A 22856-nucleotide genomic window follows, 5' to 3' on the forward strand; every position below is an offset into this window, starting at 1 on the left:
AGCTCGGTCAGTAGTGGTGCTACCGAGCCACTTTTGAGTGATGGACGTTGAAGTCCCCACCCAGAGTACATTCTGTGCCCTTGCCACCCTCAGTGCTTCCTCCAAGTGATGTTCAACATGGAGGAGCACTGATTCATCAGCTGAGGGAGGATGGTACGTGATAATCAGCAGGAGGTTTCCTTGTCCATGTTTGACCTGATGCCATGAGACTTCATGAGGTCCAGAGTTGATGTTCAGGACTCCCAGGGCAACTCCCTCCCAGCTTTTTACCACTGTGCCACCACCTCTGCTAGGCCTGTCCTGCCAGTGGGACAGGATATACCCAGGGATGGTGATGGTGGTGGCTGGGACCTTACCTGGAAGGTATGACTCCGTGAGAATGACTACGTCAGATTGTTGCTTGACCAGTCTGTGAGACAGCTATCCCAATTTTGGCACTAGCTCCCAGATGTTAGTGAGGAGGACTTTGCAGGGTCGACAGGGCTGAGATTCCGGTGCCTAGGTCGATGCCGGGTGATCGGTCCGGTTTCATTCCTTTTTTGTGTCTTTGTTGCAGCTTGTTACAACTGAGTTGTAACAAGGGCCATTTCAGAGTCAACCACATTTGCTGTAGGTCTGGAGTCACATGTAAGCCAGACCAGGTAAGGACGGCAGAATTCCTTCCCTAAAGTGCATAAGCTCCTTCTGTGGTGACATTAATGGACATTAGTGACTCAGATAGGGTTCTACAACAATCGACAATGGTCTCATGGTCATCATTGGACTTTTAGTTCCAGATTTTTATTGAATTCAAATTCAAATTCCACCATCTGCTATGGTGGGATTCAAACCCGGGTAAACCAGAGCATTACCCTGGGTCTCTGGCTTACCAGTTCAATGAAAATACCATTGTGTCATCTCCTCCCCCTAAGGTGGGAGGACTATGGGGGAGGAAGGAGTGCAGAGAGAGGAGGAAGTAAGACTGGGGGAAGAAGTAAGGGTGTTTGAAGGAGTCAGGAAGAGGGAAGGTCTAGGCAGAGGAGGAGTCCGGTGTGGGGGGAGGACTAATTTGGGGGGGGTGGGTGAATAAGGTCGGGGGAGTCCAGAGAGGGGAGGACCATTGTGGGGTATTCTGGGGGGCAGGAAGGAGTTCCAAGGAGGGGGAAGAGGTTCCAAGGGGGGAAAGAATTCCTGAGGGGAGAATGTGCAAGGGAGGGCTCTGATGGATCCAGGACTGCCTCATAGGGAGTGAACTGAGGGCGGATGTGGAACAGGGGAATGGTGAGAATGACCAAGGGCAGAGTGAGGCGGTAGGCTGGGAGGGTGAGGGTTCGACGGTAGGGGAGGAAAGGACAGCAAGGGTGATCGGTGGAGACTCAAAGGCAGACATGGACCCTGAGGGTGGGAAGGAGGAAGTCGGGGAGGTGGATATGGATGGGGGTGGGATTTTCGGGAAGGAAGGGAATGTGAACATTCACCTGGACATCCCCAAAGGAAAAGGGTTGTGGCTGGTAGGTCACGGACAGAAGGTGGAAGGTGATGCCAGCAGGGGTGAACAGTGATGGGGGAAAGGAAGTGGGTGATTGGGGGAGGGGAAAATACAGGGGCCATGCTGGCTAAATCAAAAATGAAATGGGCAAGATCAGGTGCTGCATGGGATTGTGATGATTTTGTGTGCAGAGATGCAAGTCAGCTCAGATGGACAACTGAAAGTGAACCCCAGCAGGCAGCATTCAAATGCTCAGGACAGTGAGATTAATGTGATACGTGACGGATCTGCATGTGTGGGAGAGTGCTTGCACAAGGCTCCAATAGGCCCTGCACACACACATTTCGCCCTCTAGAATCACTCGTTGGCCAGTTGCTCCCTCTGCAGTGTCAGAGGATGAGGTTGAGGGGCTCATAGACAAAGAGGACTCAATGGGAGAGGATAGCCTCTGAGATTCCTGAGTGGATGACCCAGGGGTGTCCAGCTACCAACCCCCCCCCTCTTTGGGTGCCCAGGGGCCCCGACCTGACACCTTGAGGGGATGGAGCACCTGGAGGGACGTCGAGGTGCCCTGTTTCCCTCTCACATTGCCGCTGCAGGAACTCACCCATGGCTCCTGCAGGTCTACACACATCTCCGCATTCTGCTGGACCAGGGTCTTCATGGCGTCCACCATCCTCCCCATGGAGACCTCCATATGCACAATGTGGGCACCACACATTAGAGAGCAGGCAGACGTGCCACTCTGTTAAGGGCTTCCAACAGCTCTGCATGATGTTCCCATGCCTTCTGCCGACTCTCCAACGATGAGTTGGAAGCCAAATCCAGAGCTCGTCATATGATCCGAGCCTGCTCTAGATCTAGGTCCCACCCAAGTGTGTGTCTCTGCGCTGGTGGAGGATGTGGGTAAGCGCTGTGACGGGTCTTCCAGGCTGCTTATTTCCAGTTCTTCAATGGAGGAGGTGTCGTCTTGGCTGGAGCTGAGGATGTGGATGGTGCTGAGGGAACGGCTGGCTGAGGGTGTCAGTCGCTTGGCAGAGCTCCCTGTGAACTGAAGTAGAGACAATTAGTGCATGGCAGCAGAGTCAAAAGCAGGAGAGAGAGCACTCACAGTTGCATTGAGGGAAGGATGATGTAGTGCAGGATCCTTACGAGGGCTTTCGGCCCCTACCTCACCGTCACCGCAGGCATGGTCCATGTCCTCACCAGTCAGTGCGATGGCACACTCATCAAAGTGAGTGAAAGGGCCTAATGTGGGCCACTCCACCCCCGGTCTGGGACCTCTCTCTGCTGATCTGAGCAGGCTTCTGCATGAAAAAAGATGGAGATAGTGTGAGCAGGACACATGGTACTGCTTGGAATGTTTGTGTGGTGAGTGGAACCATGGATAGGATGAGGACGTGAGCTCCAGAGGATATGAGCCTGATGGAGATGTGAGGGTGTGTGTGAGAGTTAGTGGTGTTGTCCCTTGAGGTGTGAGATCCCTGTGGATGTGTGATGGGTTTGTAAGTGTGTGCGTTGAGAGTGATGAGAAGAGTGAATTATCTTGGTGGAACGGATGAGCCCATTCATCATGTAGCGGCACTGGGTGGCTGTCCTCTTTTACAAGGCATCGGCACTGACCACTTCTGGAACTGCCCCCCATGCTGGATTGGTGACACAGCTGCCCATCCTACGGCCAGAGCAGGGGTAGAGGACATCACAGCAGGCCTTCACGGTATCTAAAAGGCGCTCGAGGGACGTGTCACTGAAGCAGGGGGCTGCAGTCTTTTTGCCTTCCTGTCTTCTGGCCCGGAGAGGTGTGCACTTTAAGTTTGGCACCCCGGGTGATGAAGCGGCGAGGTGGGTGCATGGCAGGCGAACAAGAAGCCACCCAACATCAAAACGCCGTGTTTTCCAGGACTGCATGATTAATGCAGTTTTAATCTGTTTACTGCACATGAAATGGATGAACCCCTGTGCTGTGGAACAGCATTAATCACTGGTTCACTGATATTACTGATACCCACTTTAATTTCTAAGCCAGGGTATATATCCATCAGTGATAGGCTCTGATATATTAAACACCACATAGATTTCCATTTCCTTGCAGTTGTTTTCATGCAGCACCAGCACTATAAATATTCTCCCCTCCCTGGATAAAGGAACAGTTTGTTTTCAGAAACATGTTAATGTTGCTGTAGCAACACTAGCGTCATTGTGGATCTGAGGTAGATTCTCTCTGGAATGAGCGGACTCCAACCTGCATGCCCCCAGATCCAGACTATCACACCTGTCTTGACAAAGACGAGGTTATTATCTGGAAATGCAGAGAACAGCCGTGGAACTGAAGATATTGATATTTTTATGTTGAAGTTTATAAAGTGAAACCACACCGTTAATATTGTTTCCAGAAAGACTCTTTGTTCCTTTTGTCAAAATGTCTAGCTATTTAAGATTTGATAGAGTCTCCAATTAAACTTATGAATTTAAGAGGAACTGGATTTTCCAAGTGACCTTTCCAATGCAAAGGATTCACTCTGTCAGTTAAGCAGTTATAGGTCACATTCCAAACGGCTATCCAAAGTGAAAGATTGTATGCTGACGTTATGATATCCATCGAAGTACAGCTGCTGAAATGCATGAGGATTAATTACATAATATATAGAATATACAGCAAAAAAATGTCTATTCAGTCCAACTGGCCTGTGTCTGTGTTTCTATGTGATCCTCCTCCCACCGTTCTGCATCTAACACTATCAATGATTGCATGTATTTATTATTTTAACATGATAAGATGACACCAGGCATATCGCAAGAGTGTTACCAGTGTATCTTTCTATTCCTTCCTACCTTGTGATTATCTACCTTCTCTTTATCTTAACAATGGGCTGCCATTTTTGGGGTGATCCAGTGTGGTGAATTATTGTAATGAGGCATTGTAGAATTGAAATAATAGCTGTGTTTTGGTTCTGGCATTGATTTTTTTTTTCCTTTATTCTTTCATGGGTTATGGGCAAAGCCAATATTTGTTATCCATCCCTAATTGCCCTTGAACTGAGTGGCTTACTAGGCTATTTCAGAGGGCAGTTAAGAGTCAATCATTATTATGGATCTGGAGTCACATGTAGGTCAGACCAGACTTCCTCTCCTAAAGGACATTAGTGAGCCAGAGGGGTCTTTACAACAATTGGTGATAGTTTCACTGTTACTGAGACTAGCTTTTAATTCCACATTTTATTAATTGAATTTAAATCCCACAAGTTGCGGGATTTGAACCCAGAGCATTAGCCTGGGCCTCTGCATTACTTATTCAATGGCATTACCACTACACCACCACTTCCCCCATCTGGCTGCCATTACTTTTTTTTTGCTTTTATATCACAGCGCTTCGCAAAGCTGGGTGTTAAACAAGTGAGGCCCTGCTTTGCCCAGTCCACCAGAATAGTGCTCGTATTGAAATCAAGTACAGAGTCAGTCATTACCGATCAGTACATTAACCCCATTGGTACACAGGTTTGTTAAAATTACCCCCGCATTGACTTAATGCAAATAGTGGAATAAAAATAGCCTGCAGAGGAATTCCAGCACCTTTGCCTCCGCACACTACTGCCCTGAACATTTGTTATTCTTACAAGAGATCATTAGTCTGAGGTCCTTAAGGCATGAAAAATTCCACAGTGCAATATCCATGGAAATAAGATACCTTTCCAATTAACATTTTGTGAGCACAGTCCCCTTGTGCACAGCAAATTGCTGCAAACTGCAGGGATTTCAGCAGCTGAGGGACCTGGGAATTTACGTGCACAAATCGTTGAAGGTGGCCAGGCAGGTTGAGAAAGCAGTTAAGAAAGTATACAGCATCCTGGGCTTTATAGAGTGAAAAGGCAAGTAAGTTATGGTGAATCTTTACAAAACACTGGATCGGCCTCAACTAGAGAATTGTGTGCAATTCTGGGCACCGTACCTTAGGAAGGATGCGAAAGCTTTAGAGAGAGTGCAGAGCAGATTTATGAGGATGGTTCCAGAGGTGGGAATCTTCAGTTGCATGGACAGGATAGAAGAGCTAAGGCTGTTTTCCTTAGAGAAGAGAAGGCTGAGAGGAGATTTGATAGAGGTGTTGAGAATCAAATGAGGTGTCTGGACAGATAGAGAGAAACTGTCCCCATTGGTGGAAGGGTCGAGAACCAGAAAGCACCAATTCAAGGTGATTGGCGAAAGAATCGATGACGACAGGAGGAAAAGCTTTTTCACACAGCGAGTGGTTAGGATCTGGATCGCACAGGAGTGGTGGAGGCAGATTCAATCAAGGCTTTCAAAAGGGAATTGGGTAATTAAATGAAGAGAAAAGATTTGCGGGCTGCAGGGAAAAGGCATGAGACTGGGACAGCTGAGTTGCTCTTGCAGAGAGCTGACATGAGCCTGATGGCCAAATGGCCTCCTACTGTGTTGTAACCATTCTACAATTCTATGAACAGCAATGTGATAAATGACTGGCTAATCTGTTCTGGAGTTGTTGGTTGAAGGACGAATGTTGGCCAGGGCACCAGGAGAACTCCCTGCTGTGCTAAGAGTAATGCCATGGGATCTTTTATATTTAACGTCTCACCCAAAAAACAATACCTCTGACAATGATGTGCATCCTCAGTACTGGATTGTGTGCTTGTTCTAGAATGGGGCTTAAGCCAACAACCTTCTGACTTCAGAGGTGAGAGTGTTACTACAGAGCCAAGCCGACACTTATGACATGTAGTTTATAATGTTCAAAAGCAAATGTTTCAAGTGTGGACTCTTCATCAGAGGCCCACTTTACAAATACTGACAGACCTGTTGTCTGACCTGATATTTCCTGACTTAATTTCAGCTTTCAGCATCTGTAGTTTATTCTTCTCATCTCTCATGTTGCCCATGACTCCTTTTATAGTCGAATGTCCTGCCACGCTCACTGCCCAGGGGCACACTTTTGGCTTTTGAGACTGCACCCCCTTGTGAGTCAGCCTCTTCAGGAGAGGTGGGAAGTAAGGGCAAAAAAAAAATTGCAAACAAATAGTGGACACCAATAAGTGTCAGCTGCTAACCATTCCTACCAGACTGATCCTTACAATGAATGGAAGTGGATGAGATTGCTTCCAGTGTTGAACAAAACAAAATTTACTGTATGAGTTTCAGTCTAGTTGAAAAATAGAATTATCGTTGCATAGCTGTACTTCTTTTAGTCTTAAATCAAAGCCAGCTCATTGGCTCAACAGTACAAGTCTGCCAAGAGCTCTGAGCTTTTAGCAAACTTGTGGGTTTGTGAACATGACAACAATTACCTGTTTCACTCTTGCTACTGAACTCTGGTAAACTGACCATAAGAGAAGGAAGAATAAATAGGTAGCCAGTGTGGGGCGGGGAGGGTGCAGGGGGGAAAATGGCTGGGGTGGCAGGGGGGGAACGATTGCAGAGCAATAACCTGATCAAAGGGTTCAGGCAAAAACGGCAACTGCGAGAGCAAAAAATCAGCTGTTTATAACTCACACCAGAATCTTGATTGCACTATCGATTATTCTTCATGTACTGGTTGAGCACCCATGGCATCGCTCCCTGAAAGACAGAGGACACATTGAGCTGAATTTTAAATTGCTGTGTGGGCAGGACTGGAAGCAGATGGACCTGCCATTTCCCATCATCAGCCAGAGTGCCAATCTCCCATCATGGCTATGCCTCCGGCATTTTCATTCTGGGAGGATTGGGAGTGATGGCTACTCACCCCAGGCAGCCCATTAGGCCAATAAATGACCTGTTTTTAAAAATTCATTCATGGGATGTGGGCATCACTGGCTAGGCCAGCATTTATTGCCCATCCCTAACTACCCTTGAGAAGGTGGAGGTGAGCTGCCTTCTTGAATCGCTGCAGTCCATGTGGTGTAGGTACACCCACTGTGCTGTTAGGAAGGGAGTTCCAGGATTTTGACTCAGCAACAGCGATATATTTGCAAATCAGGATGATGAATGGCTTGGTGGTGTTCCCATCTATCTGCTGCCCTTGTAGTGGCCATGGGTTGGAAGGCCGCTTTCTACACATTGATTAGAATTTGTTTTATTCTTGACTGAGATAAAGGATTCCTTAAATGCTGTGAACAATTTTCCACAGTGCTATGACACTGTGCACTGTTTAATTACTATTTATATTAACGTAAAATTTTTGTTTACTATTTGGTAATCAACCATGCATTCCATAACTGTGCACATTTGCTCAGAATGTATTTTCGTTGTGGATCATTTAGTTTGAGAGTGTTGAATAAATACAGGAAGCATAGTCCTGTCTTTTAAATTGAATCTACAGTCACTTACTTTATTGCATATAAATAATTGAAACCCCTTTGCAATTCAAAAATAAATTAAATTAAGCATAACGAGTATCGAACAACAGCTATCCCTGTGTATTTTTAATAAATGAGATCTCATTGTATCGGCATGGTGCGCTTGTGAAATCAGATCTCTGGTCTCCTTTGATCACATAATGGGGACTAATTTGATTATTAAACAACGGTGTGAAAAGGACAATATCAAATCAGCCAGTTATACACAAACTGGGTTGTGTTCTGGGAGGTTAAGGGGTGATTTGATAGAAGGTTTCAAGATACTAAGCAGAAAAGATAGAATAAGTAGAGAGAAACTATTCCTAATTGCAAATCTAGGACCAGGAGGCATAAAATCATGAGAAATAGAAGCAGAAATAGACCATGTAGCCCCTTGAGCCTGCTTCACCATTCAATACAAACCATGGCTGATCCTCAGATTCAACTGCACCTTCCTGCCCACTCCTCATATCCCTTGATTCCCTAAGAGACCAAAAATCAGTCTGTCTCAGCCTTAAATATATTCAATGGTGGAGCATCCACAACTCTCTGGGGGTAGAGAATTCCAAAGCTTCACAGCCCTCTGAGATAAGGAATTTCTCCTCATCCCAGTTCCAATGATCATATCCTGAGACTGCCATCATGTTCTAAATTCCTCAGCCAGGGGAAACAACCTCTCATTGTCTACCCTGTCAAAACCTCTCTTCATAATCTTGAATGTTTCAATGAGATCACCTCTTATTCTTCTAAACTCCAGGAAGTATAGACTTAATTTACTCATCAGAGGACAATCCACTCATCCCAGGATCCAATCTAGTCAATTTTTGTTGTGCTGCCTCCAAAGCTAGTATATCCCTCCTTCAATAGGCAGACCAAAACTGGTGTGGTCTCCCCAAAGCCTTCTACAATTGTAGTAAAACTTGTATTCCAAATCCCCTTGCAATAAATGCCAATATGCCATTTGACTTCCTAAATACTTGTTGCCAACTCTCTTAATCTGTCTATGTCTCTTTGCAGCTTCTTTGTATCCTCCTCACAGTTTATTCCCACCTCTCTTTGAATCATCAACAAACTTAGGTATATTACTCTCAGTTTCTTCATCTAAGTCTTTAACATAAATTGTAAATAACTGAGGTCCTAAAACTAATCCTCACAGCACTCCACTTGTGACAGCCTGCCAGCTTGAAAATGCCCATTTTTACCCTACTCTTTCCTTCCTGTCCATTAACCAATCCTGTATCAATGGTAATATATTACCCCTCATTTCATGAGCCCTTATCTTGCATATTAACCTTTTGTGTAGCACCTTATCGAATACCTTTAGGGATTCCACGTACACTACATCTTTATCTACGCTGCTAGTAACAGCCTCAAAAAACTCTAATTAATATGTCAAATACGATTTTCCCTTTCATAAAACCATGTTGACATTTCCTAATCATCCTGTGGTTTTCTACATGAATTGTTAAGACTTCTTTTATAAGAGATTCCAGCATTTCCCCAATGACTGATAGCTGGCTAAATGTAGTTCCCTGTTTTCTCTCTCCCTTTCTTCTTTTTTGAATTACAGTTCTGTTTGCTAACTTTCAATTTGCTGGGACTGAGCTAGAAACTAGAGCATTTTGGAAAATCAGAACCTGGACATGCACCATTCCCGCAGCTATCTCTTAGAACGCTAGGATGTAAGCCATCAGGTCCTGGGGAATTGTCGGATTTTAGTCTCTTAAGTTTCTCCAATACATTTTCTCTGCTGATATTGATTACCTTAAGTTCCTCACTCATATTAGCCCTTAGCTTACCTTCTATTTCTGGTATGTACCTTGTGTCTTCCATTATGCTGGCAGACACAAATATTTTTTCAATGTGTCTCTGCCATTTTCTCATCCCCTATGATAATTTCTCATGTCTCTGCCTCTAAGGGACCAACATTTACTTTAACTACTTCTCTCCTTTTTATACACTTGTAAAAACTCTTACAATCTGTTTTTATATTCCTGGACAATTTACTCCCATATTCTATTACTTCTCTTTTTATTGACATTTTTGGCCCTTTTTTGGTTTCTAAAACACTCCCAAGCCTCTTCTTTTAATCTGATACTATCTTTAATTTCCTTCGTAAACTATGGATGGCCCTTTCTTGCTGAGTTTTTGCTTTTTAATGGAATGTTTTTTTGATGAAAATTAAAGACAGATCTTTCCAGAGCGAAGAGGGTGGCAGAATTTTGGAATGGCCTTCAGCAAACAGCAATTGATGCTAGATCAATTGTAAATTTTAAATCTGAGATCGATAGTTTTTTTTGCTGATCAAAGATAATAAGGAATATGGGGCAAAGGACAGCACATAAAGTTAGGTTGCAGATCAGCCATTGAAGATGACGGAACAGGTTTGTGGTGCTAAAATGTTCCTATGGTCCTAGCCAATCCAACTTTGACTATTTTACACCATCACCAGCCGTAGTTAAAATTTCCTCCAGTGTGTTTATCCATGGTTAGCCATGGCACACAGGCCAGGAAATTCCAAATTCAATCTTTTGTCTATACTAACTTATCTAAGTCAAGTCCAAGGTCTGGGACGAGTGTTACATTTCATCTCAGTGCCCCTAAAATAGGAAGAGTTAAGAGGTTGGGAGTGTATGTGTAACATAGTGTTTGTTGGTGTTACTCCTTAATTCTTAATCACTGCTGGAAGCAGAACATGAGGATGCTGAGTGAGGCCAAGATAAAGCCTTGCTCTCGAGCCTGTTATGGAGGAATAGCCTGGTGGCATTCATTGAATCCTGTTCAAGCTCCAATGGAAATGTACCAGTGAAGCCATAAAAAAATTACATAGGAGGCCCTTCAGTCCATTGTGACCATGGTAGCTCTTTACTATAGCAATCCAGAATTAATCCCATTGCCTCAGCCTTTCCTCATAGCTCTGTATCTTCCTCTGTGTCACACACGTGTTCAAATTTCCCTTAAAATATACTATGGTCTCTGCTACAACCACTCCCTATGGCAAAGCATTCCATGTTCTGATCAACTGCTGTAAAAAGAATTTCTAATAACTGCTTCCACTTCATTAAAATAACGAACACCCCCCCCCCCCCCCCCCCCCCCCCCCCCCCACCACCCACATCCACTCAAACCCCAACACTGAGTCCCCTGCCGGAGGAAATAGTCTTTCCCTATTCAATCTAGCAAAACTCAGAATTTTAAATCTATGAAATCACCTCAGCATTGCCTGCTGCAGTTCTATTATCTCAAGGCTATAGTTCCCCATTTCAGGCATTGTCCAAATGAATTGACGCTTATTTATTCTTTCCCTTTAATCTAATTCCTACAATGAGGAGCCCAAAAATGTACACCATACTATAAGTATGGCCAAGTCGGGGTTTTGTATGAATTTGGAGTTGCTTCTTACCTTTTGCTTCGATTTAATATAAACAAAAGGCTACTGTTTTATATAACTTGACCTAACTGCGCTCACACCTTTAAAGAATTCCTTGAATTTTCATTCACATCCTTTAGTATATTTCCATTCAACATATTCTCTGATTCCCTGTTTCATCTTCCCAAGTGTACTCCCGCACACACATCAGTTAAATTGCATCAGGTCAAAGGTCATCAACCTGAAACGTTAACTCTGTTTCCCTCTCCACAGAAGCTGCCAGAGTTGTTGAGTATTTCCAGCTTTTTTTTTTCATTTTGAAAATCCAACATCCACTGTACTTTGCTTTTGTATTTCTGCCCCTTCTGTGAACCTTTATGCAAGTCTTTGCTGCTTACTAAGCACAATGGTGAACCTTTGGGAAAATCCATTCCCAAACCTGTTCAACCTGAGCAAATCACAGTTACAATCTTTGTTTCTCAACTATCAGCCATTTTCCTATCCATGCTATTACATTTCCTCACACCATAAGCTTGTATTTACTTAACATGATCTTTGTGAGACATCTTATCAAATGCCTATCACGTGCACGGCAATTCTTTTGCTTATTTAATTGGTAACTTCTTCAATTTGTCAGATACAATTTGCCTTTAATAAATCAATGCTGACTGCCCTTGATTAACGAATGCAGTTCAGGCTGTTATGGCATGGAAGGATATATTGGGAGTGCAGCATAGATTTGCCAGAATGAAAGCTGGACTCCAAGGATCAAATTACAAGGAGGGATTGCACAAACTAGGGTTCTATTCCCTGAAATTTAGAAAGCTAAAAGGTGATCTGATGAAAATTTTTGTGACGTCAAGGGGGGCATATAGTGTAGGCAGAGAAAATATTTCCACCTGTTGGACTAAAAGACATGGTCCAAAAATTAGAGGCAGATCTTTCAGGACTGATATGTGGAAACATTTTTAGAAACAAAAGCAGTGGAAGTTTGTAACTCTTGCACAAACAGCAATTGATGCTGGATTAGTTGTAAATTTTAAATCTGAGATTGATAGATTTTTTGTTAGCCAAAAGTATTAGGGGATATGGAACAAAGGCAAATAAAATTAGATCACAGATCAGCCATGATCTAATTGAATGGCAGCAGAACAGGCTCAAGCAGTCTAACTCACAAGTGAGTTTAAGTGAGCAAAGTGTCCTGTGTCCCAGCTTTAACCATCTCTCCTCCTAGATTACAGCCATTTAATCAGATAGTTGATAGTTGAAATCACCCAATAATAATACCCTGTGTTTCTTACATATCTCAGTGAACCATCTGTACATCTCCACCTTTATCTCATCATTGTAATCCACACCAATTTCCCTGTTAAACTCCTGACAGCCAGTTGGTGAAGGAGGAGACCAGAGGTCAGCTTTGGATTTATTACAAATGTATAGCCCCTAACTCAACTACCCAACACCGGTGTCAATAAGTCTCTCTTTATATGTGCTCAAGTAATCATCCAATGAATGCTCTCCACCTGTACACTTAACCTTAATTTGTACAATTAACAATCAATTCAGCAAGTGATTAAGAAGGCAAATGGCAGAGCAGGCTTGAAGAGCAAAATGGCCTACTCCTCCTAATTTGCATTCATATGTAATTCCTACTTTCTAATTCAATCTATATAGATTCTGCCACATAGGACATCCTTTCTTCGAGGTATTATAACCAGGAATATAAGTTCCCAGCCTGGTCCAAACCTAAGTCATGTCCCTGTTGTAACAACTGCATCACATCCTTCCACCATGGTTGTTTCTAACTGACTGATTTTGTTTTGGATGCCGTGTGCTTGTCATGCAAGCCTGACTCCCAACTTTATGCAAGAGGCATACAATCAGGCGGAGGACAGAGGTGGAAGACTGCCAAAAACAAAATGGGGCTTCTGCCAATGCCATTCACTTACAGGACAATTGAATATTGCCCAGAATGACACTCCCTCCTGTTTCCCATAGTTTGCGCTGCCAAGTTTTACCTGTTGAATTCAGCCCAACAAAGAAGCTCAGCCTGAATTAGCACTCTGGTCGTTAATAAGACGCAAAGTGTTCTGATTCACAGATCGGGCACAATCATTGATCTGGTGTCCTGGGAGACCATTTAATCAGACGATTTACAACAGATTAATAAATAATCAGGATTTTGCTGGGGGAGAAAACACTGATTCATCATTTAGAAGTCACAATGAATTAGGAAGAGGGAAGTATCGTTTGTTAAATTTGATTTTCATGGAAAGTGTCCTTAAGAGAATGCAAAGGTAACTCCACTATTCAAGAAAAGAAGAAAATTGAAAGCAGGAAACTACAGGCCAGTTAGTCTAACATCTGTCATCGGGAAAATATTACAATTTATTAATAAGTAGGTTATACCAGACCACTTAGAAAATCTTAATGCAATTAGGCAGAGTCAACATGGTTTTGTGAAGGGGATATTTTGCTTGACTAATTTATTAGAGTTCTTTGACGACATAATAAGTAACTTGGATAAAGGGGAACCTATAGATGTGGTGTACTTTGATTTCAAAAAGTTGTTTGATAAGGTGCCACGTCAAAGATAGCTGTTCAAAATAAGAGCTCATGGCCAGGATTTTATGGCATCACCGTGCTATGTCTCCCCCCCCACCAGCTGATGTGGCAAGACATTTAAATCTCCATTCAGTTCGGTGGGACCATAATATCCCACCGGGCAGGAGGGGCTATAAAATCCTGGTCCATGGTTTAGCGGGTAACATATTATCATGGTTAGAGGATTGGTTGGCTAACAGGAAGCACAGAATTGGGTTAAATGGGTCATTTTCGGGTTGACAAGATGTAAGCTGTGGAGTGCCACAGGGATCAATGCTGGGGCCTCAACTATTTACAATCTATATAAATGACTTGGATGAGGGGACCAACTCTCTGATTGCTAAATTTGTGGATGACTCAAAGACAGGCAGGAAAGTGAAGAGGACACAAGGAGCCTTCCAAGGGATATAGATAGGTTAAGTGAGCAGGCAAACAATTAGCACATGGAGTATAATGTGGGAAAATGTGAACTCTTCCACTTTGGCAGGAAGAATACAATGGAAAAGGTTGCAAAACTTGGCAGTACAGAAGGATCTGGGTGCGCTAGTATATGAATCACAAAAAGTTAGTATGCAGGTACAGCAAGTGATTAGAAAGGCAAATGGAATGTTGTTGTTTATTGCAGGGGGAATGGAATATAGCTGAATGACCTGCTCCTGCTCCTATGTTCCTGTACAATAAAACTAGGTAAGTTTTACTACAATTGTATAGGGCATTGGTGAGATCATGTATGGAGTACTGCATACATTTTTGGTCTCCTAACTTGAGGAACAATATAATAGCATTAGAAGAAGTTTAGAGAAGGTTCACGCAACTGATTCTTGAGATGAGGGTGTTGTCTTATGAAGAAAGGTTGGACAGGCTGGTCCTCTACTCATTGGTGTTGAGAAGAATCAGAGGTGATCTTACTGAAACATGTAAGATCCTGAGGGGTATTGACAAGGTGGGTGCTTAAAGAATGTTTTCCCCTATGTGAGAGACTAGAACTAGGGCACACAGTTTTAAAATAAGGGATCTCCCAATTAAGACAGAGATGAAGAGAAATTTGCTCTCTCAAAGGATCATTAGTCTATGGAATTCTCTTCCCCAGAGATCAGTAAAGGCAGGGTTATCGAATTCTTTTAAGGCTAATTTAGATTCCAAAGATGAGGCCACAATTAGATCAGCCATGATCTTTTCAAATAGTGGAGCATGTTTGAGGGGCCATATGGCATACTCATACAAACATACGAACTAGGAGCAGGAGTGGGTCACTCAGCCCTTCAAGCCTGCTCTGCCATTCAATAAGATCATGGCTGATCTGATTGCAACCTACGCCTACCCTGATAACCTTTCACCCCCTTGTTAATCAAGAATCTATCTAGCTCTGCCTTAAAAATATTCAAAGACCCTGCTTCCACTGCCTTTTGAGGAAGTGAGTTCCAAAGACCCACGACGCTCTGAGAGAAAAATTTTTCTTCATCTTTGTCTTAAATAAGCGACCCCTAGTTCTAGATTCTGCCATAAGAGGAAATGTCCTCTCTATACCCACTCTCTCAAGACCCCTTAAAGATTTTGATCAAGTCACCTCTCAATCTTCTAAATTCCAGTGAATGCAAGCCTAACCTGTTCAACCTTTCCTCATAAGACAACCTCCCATTCCTGGTCTTAGCCTAGTAAACCTTCTCTAAGCTGCCTCTAATGCATTTACATCTTGCCTTTAATAAGGAGACCAATACTTACACAGTACTCTATATGTAGCCTCACCAGTGCCCTGTACAACTGAAGCATAACCCTTCTACTTTTGTATTCAATCCACCTCACAATAAACAATAATATTCTATTAGCTTTCCTAATTACTTGCTATACCTGCATTCTAGCCTTTGGCGATTCTTGCACAAGGGCACACATATCCCAATGAATCTCAGAGCTATGCAATCTCTCACCATTTAGATAATATGCTTATTTTTTATTCTTCATGCTAAAATGAACAATTTCACATTTGCCAAAATTAGACTCCATTTTTCAGGTCTTAACCCACTCACTTAATCTACCTATGTCACTTGTCGCCTTCTTATGTCCTCCTCACAACTTCCTTTCCTTCCTATCTTTGTGTCATCAGCAAGTTTAGCGACCATACCATCTGTCCCTTCACCAAGTCATTTATATAAATTGTAAAAAGTTGAGGCCCCAGCATTGATCCCTGTGGCACATCATTCATTACATCCCACCAAACTGAAAAAGACCCATTTATGCCAACTCTTTGCTTCATGCTAGCCAGCCAAACTTCTATCCATGCCAATATGTTACCCACTACACCATCAGCTTTCATTTTCCACAATAACCTTTGATGTGGCACCTTTTCAAATGCCTTCTGGACATCTAAATACAGTACATCCACTGGTTCCCCTTTATCCACAGCACATGTGACTCCTTCAAAGAACTCCAATAGATTGGTTAAACATGATTTCCCTTTTACAAAACCATGTTGACTCTGCCTGATTACCTTAAACTTTTCTAAATGCCCAACTATAACATCTTCAATAATAACTTCTAACATTTTCCTTATGACAGATGTTAAGCTAACTGACCTGTAGTTTCCTGCTTTCTATCTCCCTCCCTTTTTGGATAAAGGAGTTACATTTGCTATTTTTCCAATCTAATGCAACCTTCCCCGAACCTAGGGAATTTTGGAAAACTAAAACCAACGCATCAACAATTTCAGTAGCCCCATCTTCAAGACCTTAGGAAGAAGTCCATCAGGACCCGGGGATTTGTCAGTCCGCAGCTCCACCAATTTGCTCAGTACCACTTCTCTGGTGATTGTAATTTTCCTGAGTTCCTCCCTCCCTTCCATTTCCTGATTTGCTTCTGTTTTAATTCATATGTTTGATGTAAGAGAAGGACATGGTGAGAAATTCTGTCTGAACAAATGATCTCATAATTCAATAGTCTGAAAACCAGAAACAGTTCTCCCAGGTTATGTCCATGCTCATCTCTCCTCTCCCTGTTTACACAAATAACTGATGCAGCAAGGGAAGTGAAAAGCAATGAAATCCCGTAATTTCCCAACTACTGGGCAGAATCTTCTGGACCCGCTAGTAGCAGGAAGCTTGGCGGGCGGGGGAACTTAATTTGGCGAGAGGCCAAGAATCAGTTTCCCGACAGTGGGATGAACTTTAGGAATTAAGTTCTCGGAACCTTAAAGGCAGGTTAAAAGCAGGTTAAGCTTCCCAACAAGTATGCATGCTCATTAAAAGGCCACCTTGCCAGAATTAAGATCCCCCTCCAAATTAAGTTCCCCGCCAGCGAGAATTTAGAACACTTACAACTATATATAAATGGCTTGCACTTGGCAAGCTTGACTTCTTCCTGGACTTTAAAGTGATTAGTTGCTGCTTTGAACTTCTTGAGGACTGCTAATAAACCTCAGCATCTTGACTCAGATCAGGTACCGCTAGGCCAAGCTGTGCAAAGGCTGGACATAAGAGGCAGGATAAGGGGGATAGGGTGGAGCAGAGACTGGGAACGGAAGGCAGACTAAGGGGCATTGCTGGTGGAGGGCAGCAAGCGCTCGACTCCCGGCTCCAAACCTCCGTCCTCCCCGGTGAATGGTCATGGCTGACAACGGCTCATGCGATAAGTCCTTCTATACTGCCAAGGCAATCGTTTCTCTATTGAGTCGACGGGTAATGGAGGTGAGCTGAATAGATTCCAAGGGAGGGTACTTGCACATGGCTGTCATCACCCCAGCCAAAGAGCAAACCCAGCTTACCTTTTAACACATCAAAGCCTTCAGACCAGCAGCGTTTAATTCAATTAAGTCTCACAGACACAGATAGACACAGACGCCACTAATTTACAATAAATTCCTATAAAATTATTATATTTTCCTAACACATCCTGACAACTCCCGTTGACCCAGAGACAGTGTCCACAACGCCTGGTCTGCCTTCAAGGTCTCCATAATCATCACTGACAAAGAGACACTTGGTCACTCGACCAGAAAACACCAAGATTGGTTCGATGAAAATGACCGTGAGATCTAGGAGCTGCAAACACAAGACATTCCTAAACCTGAAACAGCCACCCAACTCAGAAGCAAAAAAGCAGCTCTACAGAAGGCTGAACATTGAGATCCAGCAAAAAACCAACAACCTAAAGAACAGACAGTGGGTGGAGAAAGTGCAGGAGATCCACCAGTTAGCCAACAAGCATGACATGCGTGTTTTCTTTAGCGCAGTCAAAACCGCCTACGGTCCAAACACCCAAGGCCCAACCCCACTGCTGGCCAAGAACAAAGAGGTGCTCATCACAGACAGAGAGGCAGTCAGCACCCGCTGACAGGTGCACTTTGAAGATCTTCTTAACAGAGGCTCCGTCTTCAATGCAAGTGTCCTCGACTCCATCCCACAGCATGCTCCCCCCACCATCTCAGTATAACCCCAACCCGGTGGAATAGCCCATTTGACAGACCAACAAGGCATCAGGAGTAGATGGAATCCCCAGTAAAACATGGAGGAGAAGCACTATTGGTGTGAATTCATGGCTTCATCTCCCTTATCTGGAAGGAGGAGAGCATGTCTGGAGATCTCAAAGATGCTGTAATCGTGACCATCTTCAAGAAAGGTGACAAGTCTGACTGCAGTAACTATACAGGAATCTCCCTGCTGTTGGCCACATTGCAAGAATCCTCCTCAATCACCTTCTCCCTGTGGCTGAAGAACTCCTCCCATAGTCACAATGTGGATTTTGCTCACTAAGGGGCACAACGGACATGATCTTCACCATGCGGCAACTGCAAGAGAAATACAGGGAAAAGCACCAACACTCGTACATGGCCTTCGTTAACCTCTAAAAAGCCTTCAACACTGTCTGCAAAGGAATATGGAGCTCTCGCCTCCATTTTGGTTTTGCCGCAATGCTCCATCTTACCCTCAGCAAGCTCCCTGCTGGAGTGGAGCTAAACTACAGAACAAGCGGGAACCTGTTCAACCTCTGCCGCCTGCAGGCCAGATTCGAGGTCATCCCATCCTCTGTCATTGAAGTAAGGTATGCAGATGTTGCTTGCATCTGTGCACACTCAGAGGCCGAGCTCCAAGCCATCGTCAACACCTTCACCGAGGCTTACGAGAGCATGGGCCTTACAATAAACATCTGTAAGACAAAAGGTCCCCTACAAACCTGTCCCCTCCACACCACACTGCATCCCACCCCCCACCCCTCACCCCGCAGTTATCAAGATCCATGACGAGGCCTTGGACAATGTGGACCAATTTCCATACCATGGGAGCCTACTGTCAGCAAGGGCAGACATCGACAACGAGGTTCAACACTGCCTTCAGTGTGAGGAAGAGAGTGTTTGAAGGCCAGGACCTCAAACCTGGCACCAAGCTCAGGGTCTATGGAGCAATAGTGATACCTGCCCTCCTATATGGCTCAGAGATGGACTATGTACAGCAAGCAGCTCAAAACTCTGGAGAAATACCACCAGCACTGCTTCCACAAGATCCTGCAAATCCATTGGCAGGATAGGCGCACCAACGTCAGTGTTCTCTCTCAGGCCAACATCCCCAACATCGAAGTACTGACCACGCTCGATCAGCTCCGCTGGGCGGACCACATCATCCACATGCCTGACACGAGAGTCCCGAAACACGAGCTCTACTCAGAGCTTCGACATGGCAAGTGAGCCCCAGGAAGGCAGAGAAAACACTTCAAGGACACCCTCAAAGTCTCCTTGAAAAAGTGCAACATCCTCACCGACATCTGGGCCTAAGACAACCTGAAGTGGAGGGAAAGCATCCAGAAGGAGCTGAACACCTCTAGTCTCATCGTCAAGGGCTAGCTGTAGCCAAGCGTCGACAGCGAAAAGAGTGCGTGGCACCCAGGCACCCCACCCACCCCTTACCACCATCTGCCCCACTGCCCCATATGTGAATGAGACTGTAGGTCATGCACTGGACTCTTAAATCACCTGAGAATGTGGAAGCAAGTCATCCTCGAACCCGTAAGACTACCTAAGGAGAAGAAGAAGCATCCGGGAGGTAACAGATGCCCTGTTCAGTAGAACACATCAATTTATTCAATTCTGTCTGGATCCCAAAAGCCAGGCTGCAAGAGTATTGGATTTTGCAGTAATCTCAGGCTTCCCACAAATGCAAGGGATTATTGACTGTACACAAGCGACCTTGAGAGCCCCTTGGCAACAGCCAGCCACATTCACCAATCAGAAAGGTTTTCACAGAAGGCAAACCCTACGTGTTTGAACGTAATAAGAACATAAGAAATAGGAGGAGTAGGCCATTCAGCCCTTCGAGCACGCTCCGCCATTAAATGAGATCATGACTGATCTTCTACTTCAACACCATTTTCCTGTACTATCCCCGTGTCCCTTGATGTTTTTAATATGTAGAAATCTATCGATTTCAGTCTTGAACACACTCAATGATTGAGCCTCCACAGCCCTCTGGGGCAGAGAATTCCAAAGATTCACCATCCTCTGAGTGAAGAAATTCCTCTTCATCTCAGTCCTAAAAGGCCTGCCCCTTATTCTGTGATCCTTCCTACATCCCTGGTCCAGAGATGTAGGAAGGATCACCTCTCAATCTTCCAAACTCCTGAGAATACAGGTCCAGTCTATTTAATCTTTCCTCATAGGATAATCCCTCCATCTCAGGAACCAGTTTGGTGAACATTCGTTGCACTCACTCTGTGGCAAGTATATCTTTCCTTAGGTCAGGAGACAGAAACTGTACACAATACTCCAGCTGCAGTCTCATCAAGGTTCTATATAATTGCAGAAAGACACCTTTACTCCAATACTCAAATCCTCTTGTAAGCAAGGCCAACATACCCATTTGCCCTCTTAATTGCTTGCTGTACCTGCATGTTAGATTTCAGTGACTTGTGAACAAGGACTCCCAAGCCCCTTTGAAGTTCAACACTTCCCAGCCTCTCACCATTTACTCTGTATTTCTGTTTTTCCTACCAGAGTGGCTAACCTCACATTTTTGCCCACCCATTTAGTCTCTCCAAATGCCCTTGAAGCGTCTTTGCATCCTCCTCACAACTCACACTTCCACCTAGTTTGTGTCATCCGCAAACTTGAAAATATTACATTTAATTCCCACATCCAAATCATTGATATAAATTGTGAATAGCTGTGGCCCAAGCACTGATCATTGTGGTACCCCACAACCTGCCAACCTGAAAATGACCCATTTATCCCTACTCTCTGTTTTCTGTCCGTTAACAAGTTCTCAAGCCATGCCAGTACATTACCCCCAATCCCATGTGCTCTAATTGTGTTTACTAACTTTTTGTGTGGAGTCTTATCAAAAGCTTTCTGAAAGACTAAATACACCACATCCACTGACTCCCCTTATCTATTCTGCTAGTTACATCCTCAAAAATCTCCAACCTGTTTATTAAACATAATTTCCCTTTCATAGATCCATGTTGACACCATCCAGTCTCATTATTATTTCCTAAGACCAGTGTTTTCCAGCCCCGCCATGGAAGTTCCCTCTGCAGGGGATGTGGCAGCCCAGTCAAAAGCCCATTGACCTTTGGCAGATTGGACGAGCCCGGTGGAGGGCAGGATGGGAAAGTCCTGCCCTAAGTGTCAAGTTATCGCATCCTTTATAATGGATTCTAGCATTTTGCCTACTACTGATGTCAGGCTAACAGGTCTGTAGTTCCCGGTTTTCTCTCTCCCTCTTTTTTTAAATAGTGGGATTACACTTGCCACCCTCCAATATTCAGGAACCATTCCAGAGTGTATAGAATTTTGAAAGATGACCACCAATACATCTACTATCTCTGCAGCCACCTCTTTCATCACTCTGGAGTGTCGATCATCTGGTCCAGGGGATTTATCTGCTTTAAGCCCTGTTAATTTCTCTGGCACTACTTTTTTTATGAATATTAATATCTTCCAGTTCCTCATTTACACTAGTCCCTTGGTTCTCCATTATTTCTGGGAGGTTTTTAGTATTTTCCTCTGTGAAGACAGACACAAACTGTTTAGTTTCTCTGCTACTTCTTTATTTCCCATTATAAATTCTCCTCACACCACTTGTTATAGATACACATTTGTTTTTGCTAATCTTTTCCTTTTTTCATACCTATAGAAGCTTTTACAGTCTGTTTTTATGTTTCTCGCTAAATTACTGTCATATTCTATTTTCCTTTCCTTAATCTTTCTCTTGATCCTTATTTGCACAATTCTAAAATGCTCCCAATTCTCAGGCTTACCATTTTTTGACAACTTTACACGTCTGTTCCTTTGATCTAATGCAATTCTTGATTTATTTCATTACCCAAGGTTGGAAGACTTCCTCTGCTGGGTTTTTGTGCATTAAAAGAGTGCATTTTTGTTGTAAATTATGTATTAGTTCTTTAAATGTTAGCCATTACCTGTCTACTGTCATATCTTTTAACATAGTTTCCCAATCTCCCATAGCCAATTTGCCTCTCATATCTTCATGGTTTCCTTTGTTTAGATTTTAGATCCTAGTCCCTGGTTGAACTTTCAAACTTAATGTAAAATTCTAAAATATTTCGGTTCCCAGGGAGCTCTCACGACACCAGCATTCTGACCCAATCCCAGGTGCCACAGCTTTTGAAGGACCTTAGTGATTACAGGGCTGATTCCCTTGGGGACAAGAGATAGCCCCTGAATAGCTGGCTGATGATACCATTTCGCCATCCACAAGTGCTGCTGAAGAGAAGTACAATGCCACACATGCCTCCATAAGGTCCACGATTGAGCAGATGATAGACTTCCTAAAGATGAGATTCAGATATTTGGGCTGCTCAGGTGGGACTCTCCAATACTCACCGCAGAGAGTATCTCAGAGCATCGTTGTCTGCTGTACCCTGCTCAACCCCACACTACAAAAGGGGAATGTCTTGGCTGAGGGAGACATGGAGGGCTGAGATGTGTCCTCCGACAATGAGGACAGTGAAGGGAATGGTGCTAACGAGGGCCAGGATTTTGCTGAGCCACATGCAGAGATCATTGCAAGGGTATGATGTGGCAGACAGGCCCATGACAATCTGATAGCTAACAGATTCCAGGCAGAGTAAGTTGCCAACACATTCCCTT

This window comes from Carcharodon carcharias, chromosome 3 (assembly GCF_017639515.1).
Source record: "Carcharodon carcharias isolate sCarCar2 chromosome 3, sCarCar2.pri, whole genome shotgun sequence".
NCBI classification, from domain to species: domain Eukaryota; kingdom Metazoa; phylum Chordata; class Chondrichthyes; order Lamniformes; family Lamnidae; genus Carcharodon; species Carcharodon carcharias.